The sequence below is a fragment of the Salmo salar genome, unplaced genomic scaffold (genome assembly GCF_905237065.1).
Source record: "Salmo salar unplaced genomic scaffold, Ssal_v3.1, whole genome shotgun sequence".
NCBI lineage: Eukaryota > Metazoa > Chordata > Actinopteri > Salmoniformes > Salmonidae > Salmo > Salmo salar.
In genome coordinates this window covers 64,346-91,731 of record NW_025549697.1, presented here as the reverse complement: position 1 = coordinate 91,731, position 27,386 = coordinate 64,346, and the positions used below count along the sequence as shown (strand labels likewise).

The window sequence follows — 27,386 nt, the reverse complement described above, 5'->3', positions numbered from 1 at the left end:
TGAAGCGAACGTGATTTTTTTAATTTTTTTTATTATCAAAAATGTTTGTTTACAATATTTACAGTACAATCTACTGTTTACAGTACAATCCACAGAGAACAATACAGAAGACACTAGACTAACAGAGGCAGGTGAACAATTCACCCCCTATCAAATTATCAACAAAGAAAATATCAAAACAGTGCTTTCAAAAATTATAAGTGATACCTCCACTCTCCTCTCGTGAAATTAACCCACTCCCTTCAACAAAAGACTCATCAAAATGTTCCATCCCATAATTAAACAACATATCTATGTGTTTACTGAACAGTGCTATAAAGATACTCCACACCTGAACCCTCTTTCTGTCAAAAGAAACATAATTCCTCCTACAAAAAATAGCATACCTCACAAAACTCAAAACCATATTCAACAAACACACATTAGCACCCTCACATTTACCAGACACTCCAAATAACAAAAGTTCCTCCCACGCATACTTTTTCACGAAATCTCCCCCCAGTTTCTACATAACATTTCCTTAACTTTACAAAAAAATATTTTAAATCCTCACATTCTATAAACAAATGCATAAGAGTTTCCGGGAAACGTCCACATACGTCGCATTCCCTTTCTATCTCACAATTAATTTTCTTTAGCACCACCTTTGTAAATATTCTATTATGTCTTAGTTTGAAATCATTATTTTCACACTCCTTACTATTATATTTTACATTTAAATTTCCCCATATCTTTTTTTCATCCAATTCCGGAAAAACTACTTTCCAAAATTTCTCAGCAGCCGGCCTTCTACACACTTTTCCTACCATTATTCTATACAATCTTTTCACTGGTATACTAGATAAATGTACTTTCTTCTTACTGCTACCAATGAACAAATTAGGAAATACAAATAAATCTTCTCTTTCAACTTCACTATTTATTAAATCAACCCATGCTCTTGGTATACTATTCTTTATCTTGTCATACATATTATTCACTGTTCCCCTTCCCACCTCTTCATCCCATTCATTGATTATGTCAAAAATAGCTTCCCCAGGTAAAAACCCTGGAATTACCTCATAAGTATAATCTTTTATTTGCCGTAGACCTGCACTCATAAATACTTTATTATACAAAACTTTTTCTTTGTTCTTGATTTTCTCATTCAGAAATATAGGTTGATTCATAATCAGGTCAATATGTCCACATTCATAATATACATTAGGCAACAACTCTGCCCATGCATTTAGCACCTCTTTATAAAAATCTGGTACCTTTTCAAACATTGCCCTTTTAAGCCCCATCAATAAACCATTATCCTCACAACCACCACTCTCCTCTAAGTAGACTCTAAAGAAGTGTTTCCAGCCATAATCTTCACTGTCATACAAATATTTCTTTACTGTTTTTATCCTAATAGCTTTTCTTTTGACACCTAAATCTACAAGTTTTAAACCTCCATCCACATAGTCAGCAATCAATGTTTTCTGAGATATTCTCACTCCTTTACCATCCCAAATAAAATTTGACACCACATTATTCAATTCATTTAGGACCCACTCCGGCATGTCCAGGACTCCCAAAACATACACAAATTTGGATAATACCAAAGCATTTGCAACAATTACTTTCCCTTGTAACTTTAGTTTTCTATTTTTCCAGAAATTCAACGTTAGCTTGACTTTATTAAGGATCCCAGTCCAAGTTATATCTTTTGCCTCTTTCTCCTTTACACCAATGTTTACTCCCAGCACTTTAATAAAATCCTTTGCGCTCTTGAATGGAATCTCACACCCGTTTACATTGATATCCCCAACAAACATTATTTCAGTCTTCTCTATATTAACTTTAGCACCCGATGCCTTGCCATATATATCTATGATCCCCATAATGCTTCCAATACTTTCTATATCCTTCACAGTACAAGTAGTGTCATCAGCGTACTGATGTACAACACTGACACCACCACCTGGGATTCCAACACCCCTTACTTCTTTATTACTATTTATCAATGTAGCTAACGGTTCTGTAGAAACACTGTACAGCAGAGCTGACAAAGGACAGCCCTGCCTTACTGACCTCTCCACAGGGAAAGTATCTGTTAACACTCCGTTACATTTAACACAACTTTTAGCCCCACTATACAACAGGTTGATCCAAGATACAAACTTTGGCCCAAACCCAAACCTCTCCAAAGTCTGTAATAAAAAGCTGTGCTCCACTCTATCGAAAGCTTTGTTAAAGTCCAAACTTAAAACTATACCACCTTCATTTTTCATTTGATTAACAACATCCCTAATTGTACAAATGACATCTGAAATATCTCTTCCAGGTATGCCGTAGGCTTGTGTTGATTCAATAATACTCCCAATCACCTTTTTCATCCTATTCGCTAACACTTTAGTCAGTATCTTATAATCCGAATTTAGAAGGCTAATAGGCCTATAATTTTCTAACTTTAATCTACTGCCCCTATTTTTGAATAAGATCGTTAACATTCCAGTTGACATAGACTCAGGGATTTCCTTATTCTCTTCCATATAATGAAACACCCTCACTAAAATGGGTGCCAAAATATCTACAAAGACTTTATAGAACTCATTTGTTAAACCATCCAAACCCGGACTTTTATTACCTTGCGTGCTAACAATTGCTTCCTTGATTTCCATAATCGAAATCTCTTCATCACACATCATTCTATCTGCCTGCGATACTTTGGCACTAATTGTATCCAACACTTTTACAACACACACTTTATCTACATCATTCTTTTTGTAAAGATTTCTGTAAAAGGTTTCAACTGTCTCTAAGATCCCAACAAAATCGTTTACCTTTACACCTCTTTCATCTTCCAACTCTACAATGTAACTCTTAGTTTGTTTTCTTTTTCCAGACCCAAAAAAAGGATGTACATTTCTCTCCCTCCAAAGCGTACTGTGCCCTGCTCCTAACAATAGCACCCAAACATTTATTTTTTTCATAACGACCCAGCTCTGCATGGATTTTCAAATAATTCACAACATCATAGTCTGGATCCGTATCAGCCTTTTCAAGTTCATGCAACATCCTATTCCTAAGCATTATTTCTTTCTGCTTATCTAAACGGTTATGATTTTTTGCGTACCTAATACTCCTATTTTTTACTTTTACTTTCACTTCCTCCCACCATAAACACACATTCTCTTTTAACAGTACATTAGACATTTCATCATTAATACATTCAACAATTTCATTTCTATATCCTTCCTCCTTTAACAGACTGGCATTTAAACACCAGACACCTCCCCCTCTCCTCTCCACACCAAAACCCATTTGAAATGATATTACTGCATGATCACTATATGCTGTAAAGGTATATGACACCTTCTTAACATTCTGCACCAATTCTTGTTTTGCTAGACATAAATCAATTCTGCTTTGTTTTAATTCCTTTAGAACCACCTGCCTTCTAGAGAATACTCTTCTGTTTGGATTTTCAGCCCTCCATATATCTACTAGATTCTCCTCATTCATAAGTTTCCATAATGCATTTCTAGAAGAGTCATATCTGAATTTAGCACAACTAGAGGCATCCATTCTACTTACACCTCACATTAAAATCTCCTATCAGTATACAGTTTTCTGAGCACAGTGTTTTTAATTTGTGAAACATTTCTCTCCTTTCAGATTCAATGTTTGAAGCATAAACATTAATTAAACGAAAAACTACATTTTGAACTTCAAATTCAATTACAATAAGTCTGCCATTATTGTCAGCATATATTTCTTTTACATTTTGCACCACATCATTTTTTATCAAAATAGCCACACCACATGTTTTATCCCCTCCATGACTACAAAAATTAAATCTGACCATTTACTCTTAATCTCCTGCATTTTGGAGTCTGTCCAATTGGTCTCTTGAAAACACAACATGTCTGCCTTAACAGACACTAATACCTGCTCAAATTTGCTCATGTTTCTCAAACTGTTACCATTTAGGGATGCGACTGTAATCATTATGAATGTGTGCAGAAGTATAATCAGAGCCAAACAAGTCCTTAAAAATCCTACTTTTCTTTTTTCCAAAACCCATCATCTCCCTGGTTTTCGACAATGACCTCTTATTTTTTACAAACAACTGAAGATCCTCACTATCTATTTCATCATCCGTCTCTTTATTTGGATTTTTGGGGGGATCGGCGGGGAAGCCTTTTGAAAAGTGCGCTTTAACAGTGCCCGTGACTTCAGTGGACCCAGCCCACTCTTTGGTGTAATTTTTACACAGGCTTAAAGCTGGCTCAGGCACCTGAGAAGCACCTTGCACCATCTCTACCTGTGTATGTCTTTCACCCATCATGTGCTGCTGTTCCACCTTGTCAGCAGCAGAGACTAAAACGGCGTCTCGTGCTTTGCCAGGAGACATTACAGGCTCTTCAAGCTTATCTGCCACTGTCTCTGGAGTCACACTCTCCATGTCACTCTCATCCTCCCTCTCCATAGGCACACTCCCCTCTTCCTCAGACGTGAGGTCCATTGTTTGCAAAAGTAAGTGATTTTCTCCCTTATTACAGCTACATCTAACTTTAGGTCTGTCACACATTTTGCACACATTTCCTATGTTCCGACATTCTCTGGCATAATGCCCTTGTTCACTACATTTGTGGCATGTGAATTCCGGACATTCCTTAAGTATGTGCCCCGGCTGAATACATAATCTACATACCTTCACTTGATTGTCGTGGATTACACGAAAATATTCAAATCCCTCGACAGTGTTAAATTTAGTAGAATATGGCAAGGATTGCACATTGTCTGTAAACTTTACCTTGCAAAATCTTGTCCCATCTACAATGTCCGTTCCTGGCCACATCCTCCTCTTGATTGGCGTGGTCGCCTTCACCTTCCAGCCTTTTAGTTTCTCTTCTATCTCCTCATCCGTAATGTATGCGGGCAAGTTCAAAAAGGACACCACCAGCTCATCGTTCCCTAGTTCTTTAGCCATGATTTGACAGTTCTTTATCTTTAGCCCGTCTATTAGTCTTTCTTTTCCATTTACATGAGACATTGTTACTTCATACTTATTCCCGTCTTTCATTCGACATCCCAGTATTGTTCCGCAAACTTCCTTTATTCCTCTCAGCAATTCCATCGTTGTTATTTTCCCTTCTCCACTTATTTCCACGTTCACCGTCAGTTCCTTCTCATATGTTCTTTTTTTCAGTTCTTCGTTTAACATTCTGATTTCACTGTTGTCCTTTCTCGTCGTCGTTTGTATTCTTGATGTCGAAGCCATGTTGTCCGTCCGGTTATTTTAAGCAATATCCCCCAAACAGCTCACGCTGATGGGGGACAATAGCAAAAACGTTTCACAGAAACTTCACTACAGTCACTCACAAACTTTCAAACTTATAAGTCAACTAGACCTCCAAAAAAACCGATATTCTCTCTCAAGCACTCAGACACCTGCTTCTCTTCCACTTCCTGAAACTCCAAAAAGGGGCGTGTGAAGCGAACGTGATAACCACTATACCACAGAAACTACTGCTACAATTAGCTGCAAGGAGTAAACCGAATTTTAAAAATATTCATGGCACGTATTCGAATTTCCAAAATAAGAGAATAATGAAATTCTTTGTTAACACTATGGTACTTCTTGAATGTGTCTTTGAGCGTTGTTTCCGCCTGGTTTCGAACCAGGGACCTTTCGCGTGTGAACAAACGTGATATCCACTACACTACAGAAACTGCTTCAACAATTATCTGCAAGGAGTAAACCGAATTTTACAGATATTCATGGCACGTGTTCAAATTTCCAAAATTAGGCATTTATGAAAATAACTATTCTCTGTTAATAGTACAGTACCTTCTGCACATGTCAAAGAGCACTGTTTCCTCCCGGTTTCAAACTGAGGACCTTTCACGTGTAAAGCGAACGTGATAACCACTACACTACAGAAACTGCTGCTACATTTAGCTGCAAGGAGTAAACCGAATTTTACAGATATTCATGTCACATATTCGAATTTCCAAAATACAGAATTCATGAAAATAACAATTCTTTGTTGAAAGTACAGTACCTAATGCACTTGTCAAAGAGCTCTGTTTCCGCCCGGTTTCGAACCGAGGACCTTTCGCGGGTTAAGCGAACGTGATAACCACTACACTACAGAAAGTTCTTCCACAATTATCTGCAAGGAGTAAACCGAATTTAAAAAATATTCATGGCACGTATTCGAATTTCCAAAATAAAGAATTCATGAAATTTTCTGTTACCACTATGGTACTACAGAATGTGTCAATGAGCGTAGTTTGCGCCCGGTTTCGAACCAGGGACCTTTCGCGTGTGAAGCGAACGTGATAACCACTACACCACAGAAACTGCTGCTGCATTTAGCTGCGAGGATTAAACCGAATTTTACAGATATTCATGGCACGTATTCGAATTTCCAAAATAAGAGAATAATGAAATTCTTTGTTAACACTATGGTACTTCATGAATGTGTCGATGAGCGTTGTTTCCGCCTGGTTTCGAACCAGGGACCTTTCGTGTGTGAACAAACGTGATAACCACTACACTACAGAAACTGCTGCTGCATTTAGCTGCGAGGATTAAACCGAATTTTACAGATATTCATGGCACGTATTCGAATTTCCAAAATACAGAATTCATGAATATAACAATTCTTTGTTGAAAGTACAGTACCTACTGCACGTGTCAAAGAGCACTGTTTCCTCCCGGTTTCAAACTGAGGCCCTTTCACGTGTAAAGCGAACGTGATAACCACTACACTACAGAAATTGCTGCTACATTTAGCTGCAAGGAGTAAACCGAATTTTACAGATATTCATGGCACGTATTCGAATTTCCAAAATACAGAATTCATGAAAATAACAATTCTTTGTTGAAAGTACAGTACCTACTGCACTTGTCAAAGAGCTCTGTTTCCGCCCGGTTTCGAACCGAGGACCTTTCGCGTGTTAAGCGAACGTGATAACCGCTACACTACAGAAACTGCTTCAACAATTATCTGCAAGGAGTAAACCGAATTTTACAGATATTCATGGCACGTGTTGAAATTTCCAAATTTAGGCATTTATGAAAATAACTATTCTCTTTTAAAAGTACTGTACCTACTGCATGTGTCAAAGAGCACTGTTTCCGCCCGGTTTCGAATCGAGGACCTTTCGCGTGTAAAGCGAACGTGATAACCACTACACTACAGAAACTGCTGCTTGATTTTTCTGCAAGGAGTAAACCGAATTTTAAAAATATTCATGGCACGTATTCGAATTTCCAAAATAAAGAATTCATGAAATTTTCTGTTACCACTATGGTACTTCAGAATGTGTCAATGAGCGTTGTTTCCGCCCGGTTTCGAACCAGGGACCTTTCGCGTGTGAAGCAAACGTGATAACCATTAGACCACAGAAACTACTGGTACAATTAGCTGCGAGGAGTAAATCGAATTTTACAGATATTCATGGCACGTATTCGAATTTCCAAAATACAGAATTCATGAAAATAACAATTCTTTGTTGAAAGTACAGTACCTACTGCACGTGTCAAAGAGCTCTGTTTCCGCCCGGTTTTGAACCGAGGACCTTTCGCGTGTTAAGCGAACGTGATAACCGCTACACTACAGAAACTGCTTCAACAATTATCTGCAAGGAGTAAACCGAATTTTACAGATATTCATGGCACGTGTTCAAATTTCCAAAATTAGACATTTATGAAAATAACTATTCTCTGTTAATAGTACAGTACCTACTGCACATGTCAAAGAGCACTGTTTCCTCCCGGTTTCAAACTGAGGACCTTTCACGTGTAAAGCGAACGTGATAACCACTACACTACAGAAACTGCTGCTACATTTAGCTGCAAGGAGTAAACCGAATTTTACAGATATTCATGGCACGTGTTGAAATTTCCAAATTTAGGCATTTATGAAAATAACTATTCTCTTTTAAAAGTACTGTACCTACTGCACGTGTCAAAGAGCACTGTTTCCGCCCGGTTTCACACCGAGGACCTTTCGCGTGTAAAGCGAACGTGATAACCACTACACTACAGAAACTTCTGCTTGATTTTCCTGTAAGAAGTAAACCGAATTTTACAGATATTCAGGGCACGTGTTCAAATTTCCAAAATTAGGCATTTATGAAAATAACTATTCTCTATTAATAGTACAGTACCTACTGCACATGTCAAAGAGCACTGTTTCCTCCCGGTTTCAAACTGAGGACATTTCACGTGTAAAGCAAACGTGATAACCATTACACCACCGAAACTACTGCTACAATTAGCTGCAAGGAGTAAACCGAATTTTAAAAATATTAATGGCACGTATTCGAATTTCCAAAATACAGAATTCATGAAAATAACAATTCTATGTTGAAAGTACAGTACCTACTGCACTTGTCAAAGAGCACTGTTTACGCCCGGTTTCGAACCGAGGACCTTTCGCGTGTAAAGCGAACGCGATAACCACTACACTACAGACCCTGCTGCTTGATTTTCCTGCAAGAAGAAAACCGAATTTTACAGATATTCATGGCACGTGTTCAAATTTCCAAAAGTAGGCATTTAGGAAAATAACTATTCTCTGTTAATAGTACAGTACCTACTGCACATGTCAAAGAGCACTGTTTCCTCCCGGTTTCAAACTGAGGACCTTTCACGTGTAAAGCTAACGTGATAACCACTACACTACAGAAACTGCTGCTTGATTTTTCTGCAAGGAGTAAACCGAATTTTAAAAATATTCATGGCACGTATTCGAATTTCCAAAATAAAGAATCCATGAAATTTTCTGTTACCACTATGGTACTTCAGAATGTGTCAATGAGCGTTGTTTCCGCCCGGTTTCGAACCAGGGACCTTTCGCGTGTGAAGCGAACGTGATTTTTTTTTTTTTTTTTTTTATTATCAAAAATGTTTGTTTACAATATTTACAGTACAATCTACTGTTTACAGTACAATCCACAGAGAACAATACAGAAGACACTAGACTAACAGAGGCAGGTGAACAATTCACCCCCTATCAAATTATCAACAAAGAAAATATCAAAACAGTGCTTTCAAAAATTATAAGTGATACCTCCACTCTCCTCTCGTGAAATTAACCCACTCCCTTCAACAAAAGACTCATCAAAATGTTCCATCCCATAATTAAACAACATATCTATGTGTTTACTGAACAGTGCTATAAAGATACTCCACACCTGAACTCTCTTTCTGTCAAAAGAAACATAATTCCTCCTACAAAAAATAGCATACCTCACAAAACTCAAAACCATATTCAACAAACACACATTAGCACCCTCACATTTACCAGACACTCCAAATAACAAAAGTTCCTCCCACGCAAACTTTTTCACGAAATCTCCCCCCCAGTTTCTACATAACATTTCCTTAACTTTACAAAAAAAAATATTTTAAATCCTCACATTCTATAAACAAATGCATAAGAGTTTCCGGGAAACGTCCACATACGTCGCATTCCCTTTCTATCTCACAATTAATTTTCTTTAGGGTTAGGGTTAGGGTTAGGGGTTAGGGTTAGGGTTAGGGTTGGGTTGGGTTGGGTTGGGTTAGGGTTAGGGTTAGGGTTAGGGTCAGGGTCAGGGTCAGGGTAGGTTAGGTCAGGTTAGGGCTAGGGAAGCTAGGCCAGGTTAGGCCAGGCCAGGCCAGGCCAGGAGGTCGGCCGGCCCAGGCCCAGGCCAGGCCCAGGCCCAGCCAGGGCCAGGCCCAGGCCAGGCCAGGGCCCAGGCCAGGCCAGGCCAGGCCAGCCAGGCCAGCCGGGGCCAGCCAGGCCAGCCAGGCCAGGCCAGGCCAGGGCCAGGCCAGGCCAGGCCAGGCCAGCCAGGCCAGGGCCAGGGCCCAGGCCAGGCCAGGCCAGGCCAGGCCAGGCCAGGCCTCAGGCCAGGCCAGGCCAGGCCCAGGCCAGGCCAGGCCAGGCCCCAGGCCCAGGGCCAGGCCAGGCCAGGGTCAGGCCGTTAGAGGTTAGGGTTAGGGTTAGGTTAGGGTTAGGGTTAGGGTTAGGGTTAGGGTTAGGGTTAGGGGTTAGGGTTAGGGTTAGGGTTAGGGTTAGAGGGTTAGGGTTAGGGTTAGGGTTAGGGGTTAGGGGTTAGGGGTTATCCCTTAAGTTGGGGTTTCTGCGGAAAGCTGATATGGGTCTGAATTCCTGAAGTGGGGGAAATGTGCGTTGTGTTTGGGTGAAAGCGGCTTTCAGTCTGGAGTGAAGGAGTCTGTTTACGTCAGAGAAGGTGCTGATAATGGGTATAATGTGGGGTTCTGTGTCTGTTGGGGGAGTGGGAGCAGGGGGTCTGGGAAAGGTCTGAGGGTGGAGGACAGGGATAGGATGGGGGGGATAGGGATACGGACCCAGAATCGGGAAAGGGATAAGGATGGGTGTGGGCTGTTCGCCCAGGTCAGGAGTCAGTACCAGGTCCAGAGTTCTAGCGGGAGCGTTATGAAGGTTAAGGTTATGGTTAGGGTTAGGGTTAAGGTTAAGGTTAGGGTTAAGGTTAGGGTTAAGGTTAGGGTTAAGGTTAGGGTTAAGGTTAGGGTTAAGGTTAAGGTTAAAGTTAGGGTTAAGGTTAAGGTTAAGGTCAGGGTTAAGGTTAAGGTTAGGGTTAAGGTTAAGGTTAAGGTTAGGGTTAAGGTTAAGGTTAGTGTTAGAGGTAGGGTTAGGGGGATCAGGCAATCTGTTTTGGGGGAAGCCCGCCAGTGTGTTAGCCTTTATGTACCTCAGTGATCTCTTTGAATATCCCCTCTTCCTCAGTGCACTAAAAAGAGTCTGTGTGGCTAGATGAAAGTCTTTCTGTTGTGTACATAGTCTATGGAATCGAATGAGTTGTGATTTTACAATACCAGTGAATGTATGTTTTGGGTGATAACTGGACTTGTGAAGTAAGGCATGTGTGTCTGTGTCTTTAAAGTATACTTTTGTTTGTAAAGAGACTATGTGTGTGTCAGTATCTGGAAAGAATATTGTTGTATCCAGGAAGTTGATTGTATGTTGGTGAATGACATATTTAACAGTTATGGTCGGATGATGATTATTGAGTATTTCAATGAACGTTTTGAAATGTACCAGATCGTGTTCCCACACTCCGAAGATATCATCCAGGTATCGTCTATAAAACATGGGACGCAATGGGCATTTATCTAAGGCTGTCAACTCCCAGTCAGCCATATAAATATTAGCATAGGCTGGGGCAAACTTTTTTACCCATTGCCGTCCCATGAATCTGTAAGTAGTGTTTATTATTGAATGTGAAGTCATTGTTTCTTAATCCAAGTTCTAGAAGCTGTAGGAGGTGTGAGTCTGGTCTGTCTGGATCTGGGTATCTCCGGAGTGCAGATTTCACTGCTGCTAAACCTGACAAGATATCTATGTTAGTGTAAAGAGAATCTATATCTATGGTGAAAAGGTATGCATTTGCTGGGACTGGAATGTTGTGAAGAGTGTCTATGAAGTGGTATGTGTCCTTCAGGTAGCTGGGGTGCCTTTGTGAAATGGGGTTGAGGAAGTAGTCAATAAACTCCGCTGCTGGCGAGGACTCACTCCCACAGTCCGACACAATAGGTCTTCCTTCGGGACCTCAAAAGGGACTGTCCAGGTATCTGGTGTTTGATGTATCTTAGGGAGGAGATAGAAGAGTCTCTGTCTGGGTAAGTCTGGTCCATCTAGATATTCCTTTTGTCTATATGTAATGTATTTATTTTTATAAAGATCTGATATTATCTGTCTAATTTTTATTTGTGTCTGGATCTGTGTAGAAGCAGGGATAGAAGTATAGTGTTGTGTGTTAGAGAGTTGGCGGTGGGCTTCAAAGAGGTACTGTTGGTTGTCCATAATAATTATCTTTGAGCCTTTGTCTGCTGGTTTTATGGTTATATGTTTGTGTTTCCTTAATTTAGCTATGGCTTGTCTTTCTTCTACTGTGATATTCTGCTGTGAAGTTATGGTGGCGGTATGGAATTCTCTGATGATGTGTGTGTTGGTTTTAATAAGTTTCCTAATGGGTGCTGATATTGTCTGTGATTTTGGTTCCCATCTGGATGGAGCTGTGAATGGTAGGGTTTGGTAATCCGATGTATAATCAAAGTGGTCCAAGAGCTTCAGAGCTCTATGATACCTGTAGATGTCCCTCTGGAGGTCCCCATAGTCCGAATGCAGTGGTGTGGGGATAAAAGTGAGTCCCCTCTCCAGCAGCCGAGTCTCAGAAGGTGATAAGTGGAATGTGGATGAAAGATTAAGGATGTTTGTGTCTTGGTGGAGGGGCTGTGATGTAGGCATACCCTCCCCCACTATTTTAGCTGTTCCATCCAATGTTGGAGTATTTTTGCCCCTGTGTCTGGTGTCCAGTGTATGTTATCTTTCTCTGTGTGGAAATCTAAATGGTGGATTTCTAATAGGGGATTGTAGTGTGTGGCGATGTGTGAATTAATATATTTCAACATGGTTTGTTGTTTCTCTGACAGGTGAGGAGAGTAGTTAATGATGGGGAAGTAAATGGTTGCATTGGGATACATCACTGTTGCTTTACTGTGGAGTGATTGCAGTTGTCCTATGGGTGTTTGTTTCTGTGTTTGATCTTTGTTGTTCAGGCCCAGAGACAGCACAACCACCTTGGTGTTAGGATTTGGGGTAGATTTTGCCAATACCCCAGTAATGTGGTGGAACTGTGCTCCAGGATAACTGTCAATTTGGATGTGTTTGTACGGATGGTAGGGTATTCTTTTCAAGTTTGAATCTCCAATGATGGCAATCGGTTTGAGAGATTTTATTTTCCAGTCATAAATTTTTCTATTGGTCATATCATGTCTAGTTGGCTGGTACAAGAATGGGGGGGTGGCTGGGGATGTTGGGGTAGAGTGTCTAGGTGAAGGCAGAGGGGAGAGTCTCACAGTTGGCTCTGAAAGAACCCTATTTTTTGGAGACAGACTAAGTGGGGTGGGTAAGAGGTATCTGGTGTGTGGAGAGGTAAGTATTGGGGAAGGTTCAGACAGGAAACTGTTGGGATTGATTTTCCCTTTGTTTTCTCCCATCATCACAACTTTTTCCACCTTTACTCCTCTTTCCATAATCACCGCCTCAGCAGGGTTAGGGTGTATATTTGGTTGAGCCTCTGTGGGAGCAAGAGTGGAAATGTTAGTTTCTGACCCAGAGAGGTCAGAAATGTTTAGATCGGATTGAATCGCTACATTGCTGATAATTGGTGTTTGGGGTGGTTGTGCGGTCTCCGTTGCTCTAGTCAATGTGGGGGCACTCCAGGAGTCAAGTTGGCTGCAGGGTCTGTGTATCACCTGCGCCTGGACTGTGATGGTCTTGGTCTGGGCTATGGTGTGCTTTGTCTGTACCATAATTGACTGAAGAGTGGGAAATTCTTCCTCTCTAAGTTCAAAGTCTACTATGAATTCATCAAGGTCAGGTGGTGGGGAAGTGAACTGGGGGTAGGCAAGAGTGACCCTATTAGGAGTTGGGGAGGGTATGGGCGGTATGTTATCTGGAGCCTTAATCAATGTCGAAGCTACGGGTATGGAAACAGTTCCCCTTGAGGGCAAAACCAAACCTGGAGAAGATATTGGTTTGTTACTGACAGACCTAGGGGACAAAGTTGGTGCTTTAATAGCTCCAAGTCTCGGTGCTGGTCGTTGTACCCTTACTAAGGGGGGATTGAGTCAGCCTGGATGCCAGAGTGGATGGTAGTGTCTCGGCTAGGACGTGTGGGGAAGACCCTAAAGTTGGTAAGCTTGTCTTGGCTCTGGCTGTGGGACGTGAGGCTGAGGCTGGAGTAGATCGTCTGGCCTGTACTAAAACTGGGTTATTTTCAGTGTCGGGGGTTGTGATAGGAGAAAGGGAATGAACCCTGGTTACTGGTTCTGAAGCACTAGTGGATGGTGGGTCCTCTAACAGTGATTGCACTATGGGGACTGTACTGTCACGTAATTTGTGCTTGTACCTGTGTTGGGCCCAACGAACTGCTGTCTGGAAGGCACTATTGTTAAACGGAAAGCCGCCTTCTGTGGGTGGGTTAGGGTTAGGGTTAGGGTTAGGGTTAGGGTTAGGGTTAGGGTTAGGGGTTAGGGTTAGGGTTAGGGTTAGGTTTAAGAGGGTTTATGTTTGTGTTGGTGTCAAACCTTAGGTTGCACGGGCCTATTGCACCCCCTACCGGTCCGGAGAAAGTGGGAGGGCATGAGAGACTGAGCGCTCCGAGGGGCCATCCACAACAATTCAAAAGTAGGAGGAGGACAATCATCCAAAAACCACCTGGGAGTAAAATGTTTAACCTTAAACCAAATTTCATATAAAATCACATTAAAACATGCATACCAGATCAATAGGCAACTAAAAAAGAAAAATTGGATTTCCTTTAAAAGTTGAATAAATAATCAAGTAAATAAGATGAAGGAATCACCTGTCATGTTAAAATGTATAATATAATAAAACTCAGCACCAAATACAAAAAAGACACCACCAGGTTCAGCAATCAAATGCTTCTTTCTTATTATTTTAACCTCCTCCTCGTTCCAGTGGTCCCTCCAGCCCTCTTAATTAGCTCCCCACCCCCTCCCACTATTAGTGTTTTCTATCATTCCTTAATGTTCATGCCCAGTGGAGCCAAAGTATTAAGTTTTGAAATCCACCTGGATTCGGCCGCTTTCCTCTGGCCTGTGGTCCAGGTGGATTTCATCTCCAGACCGGTAATACGGAGGGAGGTGGTTGGATGGGTTTGAAAGTGTTGGACCAGGTGTGTTTGTAAAATGTTTTTTACAATTGTGTAGAGGTGCTGTTTGAGGCGTGTCAAGACTGTGTGACCGGTTTCTCCTATATAAATGTTATGGCATAGTGTGCATGTTATGGCATAGACAATATTAGTGCTTTGAATGGTCATCAGTTGTGAGATAGGACTGGAGGTTTGTGCATGTGGATTTTGAATGTGCGAAAGTTGTCTGTAATACTGTTGTTCAATGGGTAGTTTAGGAGTGGGTTTATTGGAAAATTTTGCAAAAATTAAGAGATCCCTTAAGTTGGGGTTTCTGCGGAAAGCTGATATGGGTCTGAATTCCTGAAGTGGGGGAAATGTGCGTTGTGTTTGGGTGAAAGCGGCTTTCAGTCTGGAGTGAAGGAGTCTGTTTACGTCAGAGAAGGTGCTGATAATGGGTATAATGTGGGGTTCTGTGTCTGTTGGGGAGTGGGAGCAGGGGGTCTGGGAAAGGTCTGAGGGTGGAGGACAGGGATAGGATGGGGGGATAGGGATACGGACCCAGAATCGGGAAAGGGATAAGGATGGGTGTGGGCTGTTCGCCCAGGTCAGGAGTCAGTACCAGGTCCAGAGTTCTAGCGGGAGCGTTATGAAGGTTAAGGTTATGGTTAGGGTTAGGGTTAAGGTTAAGGTTAGGGTTAAGGTTAGGGTTAAGGTTAGGGTTAAGGTTAGGGTTAAGGTTAGGGTTAAGGTTAAGGTTAAAGTTAGGGTTAAGGTTAAGGTTAAGGTCAGGGTTAAGGTTAAGGTTAGGGTTAGGGTTAAGGTTAAGGTTAAGGTTAGGGTTAAGGTTAAGGTTAGTGTTAGAGGTAGGGTTAGGGGATCAGGCAATCTGTTTTGGGGGAAGCCCGCCAGTGTGTTAGCCTTTATGTACCTCAGTGATCTCTTTGAATATCCCCTCTTCCTCAGTGCACTAAAAAGAGTCTGTGTGGCTAGATGAAAGTCTTTCTGTTGTGTACATAGTCTATGGAATCGAATGAGTTGTGATTTTACAATACCAGTGAATGTATGTTTTGGGTGATAACTGGACTTGTGAAGTAAGGCATGTGTGTCTGTGTCTTTAAAGTATACTTTTGTTTGTAAAGAGACTATGTGTGTGTCAGTATCTGGAAAGAATATTGTTGTATCCAGGAAGTTGATTGTATGTTGGTGAATGACATATTTAACAGTTATGGTCGGATGATGATTATTGAGTATTTCAATGAACGTTTTGAAATGTACCAGATCGTGTTCCCACACTCCGAAGATATCATCCAGGTATCGTCTATAAAACATGGGACGCAATGGGCATTTATCTAAGGCTGTCAACTCCCAGTCAGCCATATAAATATTAGCATAGGCTGGGGCAAACTTTTTACCCATTGCCGTCCCATGAATCTGTAAGTAGTGTTTATTATTGAATGTGAAGTCATTGTTTCTTAATCCAAGTTCTAGAAGCTGTAGGAGGTGTGAGTCTGGTCTGTCTGGATCTGGGTATCTCCGGAGTGCAGATTTCACTGCTGCTAAACCTGACAAGATATCTATGTTAGTGTAAAGAGAATCTATATCTATGGTGAAAAGGTATGCATTTGCTGGGACTGGAATGTTGTGAAGAGTGTCTATGAAGTGGTATGTGTCCTTCAGGTAGCTGGGGTGCCTTTGTGAAATGGGGTTGAGGAAGTAGTCAATAAACTCCGCTGCTGGCGAGGACTCACTCCCACAGTCCGACACAATAGGTCTTCCCTTCGGGACCTCAAAAGGGACTGTCCAGGTATCTGGTGTTTGATGTATCTTAGGGAGGAGATAGAAGAGTCTCTGTCTGGGTAAGTCTGGTCCATCTAGATATTCCTTTTGTCTATATGTAATGTATTTATTTTTATAAAGATCTGATATTATCTGTCTAATTTTTAGGGTTAGGGTTAGGGTTAGGGTTAGGGTTAGGTTTAAGAGGGTTTATGTTTGTGTTGGTGTCAAACCTTAGGTTGCACGGGCCTATTGCACCCCCTACCGGTCCGGAGAAAGTGGGAGGGCATGAGAGACTGAGCGCTCCGAGGGGCCATCCACAACAATTCAAAAGTAGGAGGAGGACAATCATCCAAAAACCACCTGGGAGTAAAATGTTTAACCTTAAACCAAATTTCATATAAAATCACATTAAAACATGCATACCAGATCAATAGGCAACTAAAAAGAAAAATTGGATTTCCTTTAAAAGTTGAATAAATAATCAAGTAAATAAGATGAAGGAATCACCTGTCATGTTAAAATGTATAATATAATAAAACTCAGCACCAAATACAAAAAAAGACACCACCAGGTTCAGCAATCAAATGCTTCTTTCTTATTATTTTAACCTCCTCCTCGTTCCAGTGGTCCCTCCAGCCCTCTTAATTAGCTCCCCACCCCCTCCCACTATTAGTGTTTTCTATCATTCCTTAATGTTCATGCCCAGTGGAGCCAAAGTATTAAGTTTTGAAATCCACCTGGATTCGGCCGCTTTCCTCTGGCCTGTGGTCCAGGTGGATTTCATCTCCAGACCGGTAATACGGAGGGAGGTGGTTGGATGGGTTTGAAAGTGTTGGACCAGGTGTGTTTGTAAAATGTTTTTTACAATTGTGTAGAGGTGCTGTTTGAGGCGTGTCAAGACTGTGTGACCGGTTTCTCCTATATAAATGTTATGGCATAGTGTGCATGTTATGGCATAGACAATATTAGTGCTTTGAATGGTCATCAGTTGTGAGATAGGACTGGAGGTTTGTGCATGTGGATTTTGAATGTGCGAAAGTTGTCTATAATACTGTTGTTCAATGGGTAGTTTAGGAGTGGGTTTATTGGAAAATTTTGCAAAAATTAAGAGATCCCTTAAGTTGGGGTTTCTGCGGAAAGCTGATATGGGTCTGAATTCCTGAAGTGGGGGAAATGTGCGTTGTGTTTGGGTGAAAGCGGCTTTCAGTCTGGAGTGAAGGAGTCTGTTTACGTCAGAGAAGGTGCTGATAATGGGTATAATGTGGGGTTCTGTGTCTGTTGGGGGAGTGGGAGCAGGGGGTCTGGGAAAGGTCTGAGGGTGGAGGACAGGGATAGGATGGGGGGATAGGGATACGGACCCAGAATCGGGAAAGGGATAAGGATGGGTGTGGGCTGTTCGCCCAGGTCAGGAGTCAGTACCAGGTCCAGAGTTCTAGCGGGAGCGTTATGAAGGTTAAGGTTATGGTTAGGGTTAGGGTTAAGGTTAAGGTTAGGGTTAAGGTTAGGGTTAAGGTTAGGGTTAAGGTTAGGGTTAAGGTTAGGGTTAAGGTTAAGGTTAAAGTTAGGGTTAAGGTTAAGGTTAAGGTCAGGGTTAAGGTTAAGGTTAGGGTTAGGGTTAAGGTTAAGGTTAAGGTTAGGGTTAAGGTTAAGGTTAGTGTTAGAGGTAGGGTTAGGGGATCAGGCAATCTGTTTTGGGGAAGCCCGCCAGTGTGTTAGCCTTTATGTACCTCAGTGATCTCTTTGAATATCCCCTCTTCCTCAGTGCACTAAAAAGAGTCTGTGTGGCTAGATGAAAGTCTTTCTGTTGTGTACATAGTCTATGGAATCGAATGAGTTGTGATTTTACAATACCAGTGAATGTATGTTTTGGGTGATAACTGGACTTGTGAAGTAAGGCATGTGTGTCTGTGTCTTTAAAGTATACTTTTGTTTGTAAAGAGACTATGTGTGTGTCAGTATCTGGAAAGAATATTGTTGTATCCAGGAAGTTGATTGTATGTTGGTGAATGACATATTTAACAGTTATGGTCGGATGATGATTATTGAGTATTTCAATGAACGTTTTGAAATGTACCAGATCGTGTTCCCACACTCCGAAGATATCATCCAGGTATCGTCTATAAAACATGGGACGCAATGGGCATTTATCTAAGGCTGTCAACTCCCAGTCAGCCATATAAATATTAGCATAGGCTGGGGCAAACTTTTTACCCATTGCCGTCCCATGAATCTGTAAGTAGTGTTTATTATTGAATGTGAAGTCATTGTTTCTTAATCCAAGTTCTAGAAGCTGTAGGAGGTGTGAGTCTGGTCTGTCTGGATCTGGGTATCTCCGGAGTGCAGATTTCACTGCTGCTAAACCTGACAAGATATCTATGTTAGTGTAAAGAGAATCTATATCTATGGTGAAAAGGTATGCATTTGCTGGGACTGGAATGTTGTGAAGAGTGTCTATGAAGTGGTATGTGTCCTTCAGGTAGCTGGGGTGCCTTTGTGAAATGGGGTTGAGGAAGTAGTCAATAAACTCCGCTGCTGGCGAGGACTCACTCCCACAGTCCGACACAATAGGTCTTCCCTTCGGGACCTCAAAAGGGACTGTCCAGGTATCTGGTGTTTGATGTATCTTAGGGAGGAGATAGAAGAGTCTCTGTCTGGGTAAGTCTGGTCCATCTAGATATTCCTTTTGTCTATATGTAATGTATTTATTTTTATAAAGATCTGATATTATCTGTCTAATTTTTATTTGTGTCTGGATCTGTGTAGAAGCAGGGATAGAAGTATAGTGTTGTGTGTTAGAGAGTTGGCGGTGGGCTTCAAAGAGGTACTGTTGGTTGTCCATAATAATTATCTTTGAGCCTTTGTCTGCTGGTTTTATGGTTATATGTTTGTGTTTCCTTAATTTAGCTATGGCTTGTCTTTCTTCTACTGTGATATTCTGCTGTGAAGTTATGGTGGCGGTATGGAATTCTCTGATGATGTGTGTGTTGGTTTTAATAAGTTTCCTAATGGGTGCTGATATTGTCTGTGATTTTGGTTCCCATCTGGATGGAGCTGTGAATGGTAGGGTTTGGTAATCCGATGTATAATCAAAGTGGTCCAAGAGCTTCAGAGCTCTATGATACCTGTAGATGTCCCTCTGGAGGTCCCCATAGTCCGAATGCAGTGGTGTGGGGATAAAAGTGAGTCCCCTCTCCAGCAGCCGAGTCTCAGAAGGTGATAAGTGGAATGTGGATGAAAGATTAAGGATGTTTGTGTCTTGGTGGAGGGGCTGTGATGTAGGCATACCCTCCCCCACTATTTTAGCTGTTCCATCCAATGTTGGAGTATTTTTGCCCCTGTGTCTGGTGTCCAGTGTATGTTATCTTTCTCTGTGTGGAAATCTAAATGGTGGATTTCTAATAGGGGGTTGTAGTGTGTGGCGATGTGTGAATTAATATATTTCAACATGGTTTGTTGTTTCTCTGACAGGTGAGGAGAGTAGTTAATGATGGGGAAGTAAATGGTTGCATTGGGATACATCACTGTTGCTTTACTGTGGAGTGATTGCAGTTGTCCTATGGGTGTTTGTTTCTGTGTTTGATCTTTGTTGTTCAGGCCCAGAGACAGCACAACCACCTTGGTGTTAGGATTTGGGGTAGATTTTGCCAATACCCCAGTAATGTGGTGGAACTGTGCTCCAGGATAACTGTCAATTTGGATGTGTTTGTACGGATGGTAGGGTATTCTTTTCAAGTTTGAATCTCCAATGATGGCAATCGGTTTGAGAGATTTTATTTTCCAGTCATAAATTTTTCTATTGGTCATATCATGTCTAGTTGGCTGGTACAAGAATGGGGGGGTGGCTGGGGATGTTGGGGTAGAGTGTCTAGGTGAAGGCAGAGGGGAGAGTCTCACAGTTGGCTCTGAAAGAACCCTATTTTTTGGAGACAGACTAAGTGGGGTGGGTAAGAGGTATCTGGTGTGTGGAGAGGTAAGTATTGGGGAAGGTTCAGACAGGAAACTGTTGGGATTGATTTTCCCTTTGTTTTCTCCCATCATCACAACTTTTTCCACCTTTACTCCTCTTTCCATAATCACCGCCTCAGCAGGGTTAGGGTGTATATTTGGTTGAGCCTCTGTGGGAGCAAGAGTGGAAATGTTAGTTTCTGACCCAGAGAGGTCAGAAATGTTTAGATCGGATTGAATCGCTACATTGCTGATAATTGGTGTTTGGGGTGGTTGTGCGGTCTCCATTGCTCTAGTCAATGTGGGGGCACTCCAGGAGTCAAGTTGGCTGCAGGGTCTGTGTATCACCTGCGCCTGGACTGTGATGGTCTTGGTCTGGGCTATGGTGTGCTTTGTCTGTACCATAATTGACTGGAGAGTGGGAAATTCTTCCTCTCTAAGTTCAAAGTCTACTATGAATTCATCAAGGTCAGGTGGTGGGGAAGTGAACTGGGGGTAGGCAAGAGTGACCCTATTAGGAGTTGGGGAGGGTATGGGCGGTATGTTATCTGGAGCCTTAATCAATGTCGAAGCTACGGGTATGGAAACAGTTCCCCTTGAGGGCAAAACCAAACCTGGAGAAGATGTTGGTTTGTTACTGACAGACCTAGGGGACAAAGTTGGTGCTTTAATAGCTCCAAGTCTCGGTGCTGGTCGTTGTACCCTTACTAAGGGGGATTGAGTCAGCCTGGATGCCAGAGTGGATGGTAGTGTCTCGGCTAGGACGTGTGGGGAAGACCCTAAAGTTGGTAAGCTTGTCTTGGCTCTGGCTGTGGGACGTGAGGCTGAGGCTGGAGTAGATCGTCTGGCCTGTACTAAAACTGGGTTATTTTCAGTCTCGGGGGTTGTGATAGGAGAAAGGGAATGAACCCTGGTTACTGGTTCTGAAGCACTAGTGGATGGTGGGTCCTCTAACAGTGATTGCACTATGGGGACTGTACTGTCACGTAATTTGTGCTTGTACCTGTGTTGGGCCCAACGAACTGCTGTCTGGAAGGCACTATTGTTAAACGGAAAGCCTGTAGGGGATAGAGTGTTTAGTATTGCCTGGTAATGTTCATGCAAGATATGCATATTTGCTGACATCCAATTTTTTGTATTATCAGCTACTTTCTGCTTTGTCTCTATGTTGGGGGATGATGGTTTAATAAAGTCTGTGAGTTTAGTGACCTGTTTCATCATCCCCGCTGGAAATGTCTGAGTGTTGAGTGCATGTTCAATGATTTGTTTGTGGTGTATAGCTTGTATCAGTTTGAAGTAGGTTTTAGTTGTGTGTTGAGTGGAAGGTGTGTTAGGCCTTATGTGTTGTACTGTAATGTGGGTGTTTGTCTCTCCCTCCTGCGGAAGGGTGTTCAAAACAGTGAATCCATTGCTAAGCATATTTAACCCAGCTAATGTTCAGTCACATACAAGATGGTGGTTGTTGAATTATGCTTACCGCCTTCTGTGGGTGATAGAGCCTGAAAAGAGGGGTATTAGCCCAGGTGGATGTTACAACCAATTTGACTGTTATACCGTTGAAGTGGTGGATTCCTTTAAAGTTTTATGGATTCATTATCCTTTTTGTGTCGGCTGGGAGCGACCCAGGTAGCTTATGTTGTTCGTTGTCTTCTTATCTTCTTAATTTCTGGATTGTCTTTTTAGGTTTTCAGTTGTTGGTTCTTCAGTTGTCTTCGGTTGTTAGTTCTTAAGTTGTATCTTGTTTCCTCCCAATAGCTGGATTAAAATGTACCTTTATTATTAAAAGAATATAATACAAATTTTCAAAAAGCAAATTTCAATGAATTCACTGTGTCAAACGAAAAGGGAAAAAAAAGCCTGACGTTTCGCATGTATAATGCTTCTTCAGAGGCTAAGGAGAGCTGTCTTTGAGGAAGGGATATAAATCCCATTTGAAAGGGAAGGGGGGGGGTTGGGGGTGGGGGGGTTCTCAACCAATTACACGAAGGCTATTGGTTCATATTGGCCTCTGTTATTCTTTTTGGAAGAATGATATGTCCTAATTCTAATGTGTCCTAGTCTGATTGGATCTTAAGTAAGTGTTTGCTAGTATGCTAGGTTGAGAGGGCATAGGTCAAGAATGTTTAGGCTGATGTGTCAATGTCTGATTGGTCCTAGGCTGATATTAGCTAGTATGATAGGTTGAGAGTCCAAGGGAACCCAGTAATATCAAAAAATAGAGGGGAAAATAGAGTAAAACTCTACATAAAGGAAAAATAAGAGAGAGAAAAAAAAGGAGGGGGAGGGGGAGACATTAAAGTCAATATATATTGTAAGAACAATGATTCTCTCCCATCCAATCTGGGTATTGTGAGAAAGCACACCATTGTTCTTTTTTAAGGATCTATTTAAGATAATCAAAAAGTTCTAAAATTGAAAAATAAGAGTTATCCTGCGATAGGATAGAATGTACCTGCATAGAAGGGAAATCTATCTAGAAAGGAATCATAAAATACACTAAAATGCCTGCCGAATCTACCTGGGTTCTAGTGGGTGCGGTTATGTAAATCTGTGTAGGTGTTGCATCATGGGTCTGTCTATACGGAGGGAAAAACCATGAATGGAATCCATGTCTTTGTCCGTGACTACCATCAGGAGGGGTACTTGCTAGGTTGTAAAAAACAGCAGCAATCAACCAGAAAGCCAGAAAACTGTTAAAAAAAGTTAATAAAATAAATAAGATTTGTATCATTCCAGTCAAAATGTATCCCTACAGAAGCTTGTTAGTAAGTCAGCTTTCTGGAGTGCAATGTTTCCTTTATCATGAGCGAATGGTAAATGTATGTTTGATCTTGCCAATAGGTGGAGCTTTGTGTATTGAATATATATAAGAAAAATCTACAGGATAAAAAAGCTTAAAACTTTGATTTCTGTAGAGTCTGAAGCAAAGAATTCACCAAGAGTTTGTCCTTAAAGTAACCGTAGAGGGGGTGGACAGAAAATGTATGAAGTAAAACTGTGACAATAAAACATGCAATAAGAGTTGTACTGATTATTCTGCGGGGTCCCGGGCCGATAAGTGGGAGCGATGGCACTGGCTAGGTTAGGTTTAAGAGGGTTTATGTTTGTGTTGGTGTCAAACCTTAGGTTGCACGGGCCTATTGCACCCCCTACCGGTCCGGAGAAAGTGGGAGGGCATGAGAGACTGAGCGCTCCGAGGGGCCATCCACAACAATTCAAAAGTAGGAGGAGGACAATCATCCAAAAACCACCTGGGAGTAAAATGTTTAACCTTAAACCAAATTTCATATAAAATCACATTAAAACATGCATACCAGATCAATAGGCAACTAAAAAAGAAAAATTGGATTTCCTTTAAAAGTTGAATAAATAATCAAGTAAATAAGATGAAGGAATCACCTGTCATGTTAAAATGTATAATATAATAAAACTCAGCACCAAATACAAAAAAAGACACCACCAGGTTCAGCAATCAAATGCTTCTTTCTTATTATTTTAACCTCCTCCTCGTTCCAGTGGTCCCTCCAGCCCTCTTAATTAGCTCCCCACCCCCTCCCACTATTAGTGTTTTCTATCATTCCTTAATGTTCATGCCCAGTGGAGCCAAAGTATTAAGTTTTGAAATCCACCTGGATTCGGCCGCTTTCCTCTGGCCTGTGGTCCAGGTGGATTTCATCTCCAGACCGGTAATACGGAGGGAGGTGGTTGGATGGGTTTGAAAGTGTTGGACCAGGTGTGTTTGTAAAATGTTTTTTACAATTGTGTAGAGGTGCTGTTTGAGGCGTGTCAAGACTGTGTGACCGGTTTCTCCTATATAAATGTTATGGCATAGTGTGCATGTTATGGCATAGACAATATTAGTGCTTTGAATGGTCATCAGTTGTGAGATAGGACTGGAGGTTTGTGCATGTGGATTTTGAATGTGCGAAAGTTGTCTATAATACTGTTGTTCAATGGGTAGTTTAGGAGTGGGTTTATTGGAAAATTTTGCAAAAATTAAGAGATCCCTTAAGTTGGGGTTTCTGCGGAAAGCTGATATGGGTCTGAATTCCTGAAGTGGGGGAAATGTGCGTTGTGTTTGGGTGAAAGCGGCTTTCAGTCTGGAGTGAAGGAGTCTGTTTACGTCAGAGAAGGTGCTGATAATGGGTATAATGTGGGGTTCTGTGTCTGTTGGGGGAGTGGGAGCAGGGGGTCTGGGAAAGGTCTGAGGGTGGAGGACAGGGATAGGATGGGGGGATAGGGATACGGACCCAGAATCGGGAAAGGGATAAGGATGGGTGTGGGCTGTTCGCCCAGGTCAGGAGTCAGTACCAGGTCCAGAGTTCTAGCGGGAGCGTTATGAAGGTTAAGGTTATGGTTAGGGTTAGGGTTAAGGTTAAGGTTAGGGTTAAGGTTAGGGTTAAGGTTAGGGTTAAGGTTAGGGTTAAGGTTAGGGTTAAGGTTAAGGTTAAAGTTAGGGTTAAGGTTAAGGTTAAGGTCAGGGTTAAGGTTAAGGTTAGGGTTAGGGTTAAGGTTAAGGTTAAGGTTAGGGTTAAGGTTAAGGTTAGTGTTAGAGGTAGGGTTAGGGGATCAGGCAATCTGTTTTGGGGGAAGCCCGCCAGTGTGTTAGCCTTTATGTACCTCAGTGATCTCTTTGAATATCCCCTCTTCCTCAGTGCACTAAAAAGAGTCTGTGTGGCTAGATGAAAGTCTTTCTGTTGTGTACATAGTCTATGGAATCGAATGAGTTGTGATTTTACAATACCAGTGAATGTATGTTTTGGGTGATAACTGGACTTGTGAAGTAAGGCATGTGTGTCTGTGTCTTTAAAGTATACTTTTGTTTGTAAAGAGACTATGTGTGTGTCAGTATCTGGAAAGAATATTGTTGTATCCAGGAAGTTGATTGTATGTTGGTGAATGACATATTTAACAGTTATGGTCGGATGATGATTATTGAGTATTTCAATGAACGTTTTGAAATGTACCAGATCGTGTTCCCACACTCCGAAGATATCATCCAGGTATCGTCTATAAAACATGGGACGCAATGGGCATTTATCTAAGGCTGTCAACTCCCAGTCAGCCATATAAATATTAGCATAGGCTGGGGCAAACTTTTTACCCATTGCCGTCCCATGAATCTGTAAGTAGTGTTTATTATTGAATGTGAAGTCATTGTTTCTTAATCCAAGTTCTAGAAGCTGTAGGAGGTGTGAGTCTGGTCTGTCTGGATCTGGGTATCTCCGGAGTGCAGATTTCACTGCTGCTAAACCTGACAAGATATCTATGTTAGTGTAAAGAGAATCTATATCTATGGTGAAAAGGTATGCATTTGCTGGGACTGGAATGTTGTGAAGAGTGTCTATGAAGTGGTATGTGTCCTTCAGGTAGCTGGGGTGCCTTTGTGAAATGGGGTTGAGGAAGTAGTCAATAAACTCCGCTGCTGGCGAGGACTCACTCCCACAGTCCGACACAATAGGTCTTTCCTTCGGGACCTCAAAAGGGACTGTCCAGGTATCTGGTGTTTGATGTATCTTAGGGAGGAGATAGAAGAGTCTCTGTCTGGGTAAGTCTGGTCCATCTAGATATTCCTTTTGTCTATATGTAATGTATTTATTTTTATAAAGATCTGATATTATCTGTCTAATTTTTATTTGTGTCTGGATCTGTGTAGAAGCAGGGATAGAAGTATAGTGTTGTGTGTTAGAGAGTTGGCGGTGGGCTTCAAAGAGGTACTGTTGGTTGTCCATAATAATTATCTTTGAGCCTTTGTCTGCTGGTTTTATGGTTATATGTTTGTGTTTCCTTAATTTAGCTATGGCTTGTCTTTCTTCTACTGTGATATTCTGCTGTGAAGTTATGGTGGCGGTATGGAATTCTCTGATGATGTGTGTGTTGGTTTTAATAAGTTTCCTAATGGGTGCTGATATTGTCTGTGATTTTGGTTCCCATCTGGATGGAGCTGTGAATGGTAGGGTTTGGTAATCCGATGTATAATCAAAGTGGTCCAAGAGCTTCAGAGCTCTATGATACCTGTAGATGTCCCTCTGGAGGTCCCCATAGTCCGAATGCAGTGGTGTGGGGATAAAAGTGAGTCCCCTCTCCAGCAGCCGAGTCTCAGAAGGTGATAAGTGGAATGTGGATGAAAGATTAAGGATGTTTGTGTCTTGGTGGAGGGGCTGTGATGTAGGCATACCCTCCCCCACTATTTTAGCTGTTCCATCCAATGTTGGAGTATTTTTGCCCCTGTGTCTGGTGTCCAGTGTATGTTATCTTTCTCTGTGTGGAAATCTAAATGGTGGATTTCTAATAGGGGGTTGTAGTGTGTGGCGATGTGTGAATTAATATATTTCAACATGGTTTGTTGTTTCTCTGACAGGTGAGGAGAGTAGTTAATGATGGGGAAGTAAATGGTTGCATTGGGATACATCACTGTTGCTTTACTATGGAGTGATTGCAGTTGTCCTATGGGTGTTTGTTTCTGTGTTTGATCTTTGTTGTTCAGGCCCAGAGACAGCACAACCACCTTGGTGTTAGGATTTGGGGTAGATTTTGCCAATACCCCAGTAATGTGGTGGAACTGTGCTCCAGGATAACTGTCAATTTGGACGTGTTTGTACGGATGGTAGGGTATTCTTTTCAAGTTTGAATCTCCAATGATGGCAATCGGTTTGAGAGATTTTATTTTCCAGTCATAAATTTTTCTATTGGTCATATCATGTCTAGTTGGCTGGTACAAGAATGGGGGGTGGCTGGGGATGTTGGGGTAGAGTGTCTAGGTGAAGGCAGAGGGGAGAGTCTCACAGTTGGCTCTGAAAGAACCCTATTTTTTGGAGACAGACTAAGTGGGGTGGGTAAGAGGTATCTGGTGTGTGGAGAGGTAAGTATTGGGGAAGGTTCAGACAGGAAACTGTTGGGATTGATTTTCCCTTTGTTTTCTCCCATCATCACAACTTTTTCCACCTTTACTCCTCTTTCCATAATCACCGCCTCAGCAG

General features: G+C 41.7%; 1 long non-coding RNA gene and 7 other non-coding genes across 8 annotated transcripts; 1 reads left to right on the top strand and 7 right to left on the bottom strand.

Moving 5' to 3' along the window:
- Positions 1–6,064: 6,064 nt before the first annotated feature.
- Positions 6,065–6,137, bottom strand: trnav-aac (transfer RNA valine (anticodon AAC)). Its single transcript has one exon. It is a non-coding gene; the product is annotated as a tRNA-Val (tRNA).
- Positions 6,138–6,270: 133 nt separating this feature from the next.
- trnav-cac (transfer RNA valine (anticodon CAC)) lies at positions 6,271–6,343 on the bottom strand. The gene has a single exon. It is a non-coding gene; the product is annotated as a tRNA-Val (tRNA).
- Positions 6,344–6,904: 561 nt separating this feature from the next.
- On the bottom strand, positions 6,905–6,977 carry trnav-aac (transfer RNA valine (anticodon AAC)). Its single transcript has one exon. It is a non-coding gene; the product is annotated as a tRNA-Val (tRNA).
- Positions 6,978–7,118: 141 nt separating this feature from the next.
- trnav-uac (transfer RNA valine (anticodon UAC)) lies at positions 7,119–7,191 on the bottom strand. Its single transcript has one exon. It is a non-coding gene; the product is annotated as a tRNA-Val (tRNA).
- Positions 7,192–7,324: 133 nt separating this feature from the next.
- On the bottom strand, positions 7,325–7,397 carry trnav-cac (transfer RNA valine (anticodon CAC)). Its single transcript has one exon. It is a non-coding gene; the product is annotated as a tRNA-Val (tRNA).
- Positions 7,398–7,538: 141 nt separating this feature from the next.
- On the bottom strand, positions 7,539–7,611 carry trnav-aac (transfer RNA valine (anticodon AAC)). The gene has a single exon. It is a non-coding gene; the product is annotated as a tRNA-Val (tRNA).
- Positions 7,612–7,966: 355 nt separating this feature from the next.
- On the bottom strand, positions 7,967–8,039 carry trnav-uac (transfer RNA valine (anticodon UAC)). The gene has a single exon. It is a non-coding gene; the product is annotated as a tRNA-Val (tRNA).
- Positions 8,040–14,033: 5,994 nt separating this feature from the next.
- On the top strand, positions 14,034–23,919 carry LOC123738548 (uncharacterized). Its single transcript, XR_006767511.1, has 2 exons — positions 14,034–14,067; positions 23,488–23,919. It is a non-coding gene; the product is annotated as an uncharacterized lncRNA (long non-coding RNA).
- Positions 23,920–27,386: the final 3,467 nt, after the last annotated feature.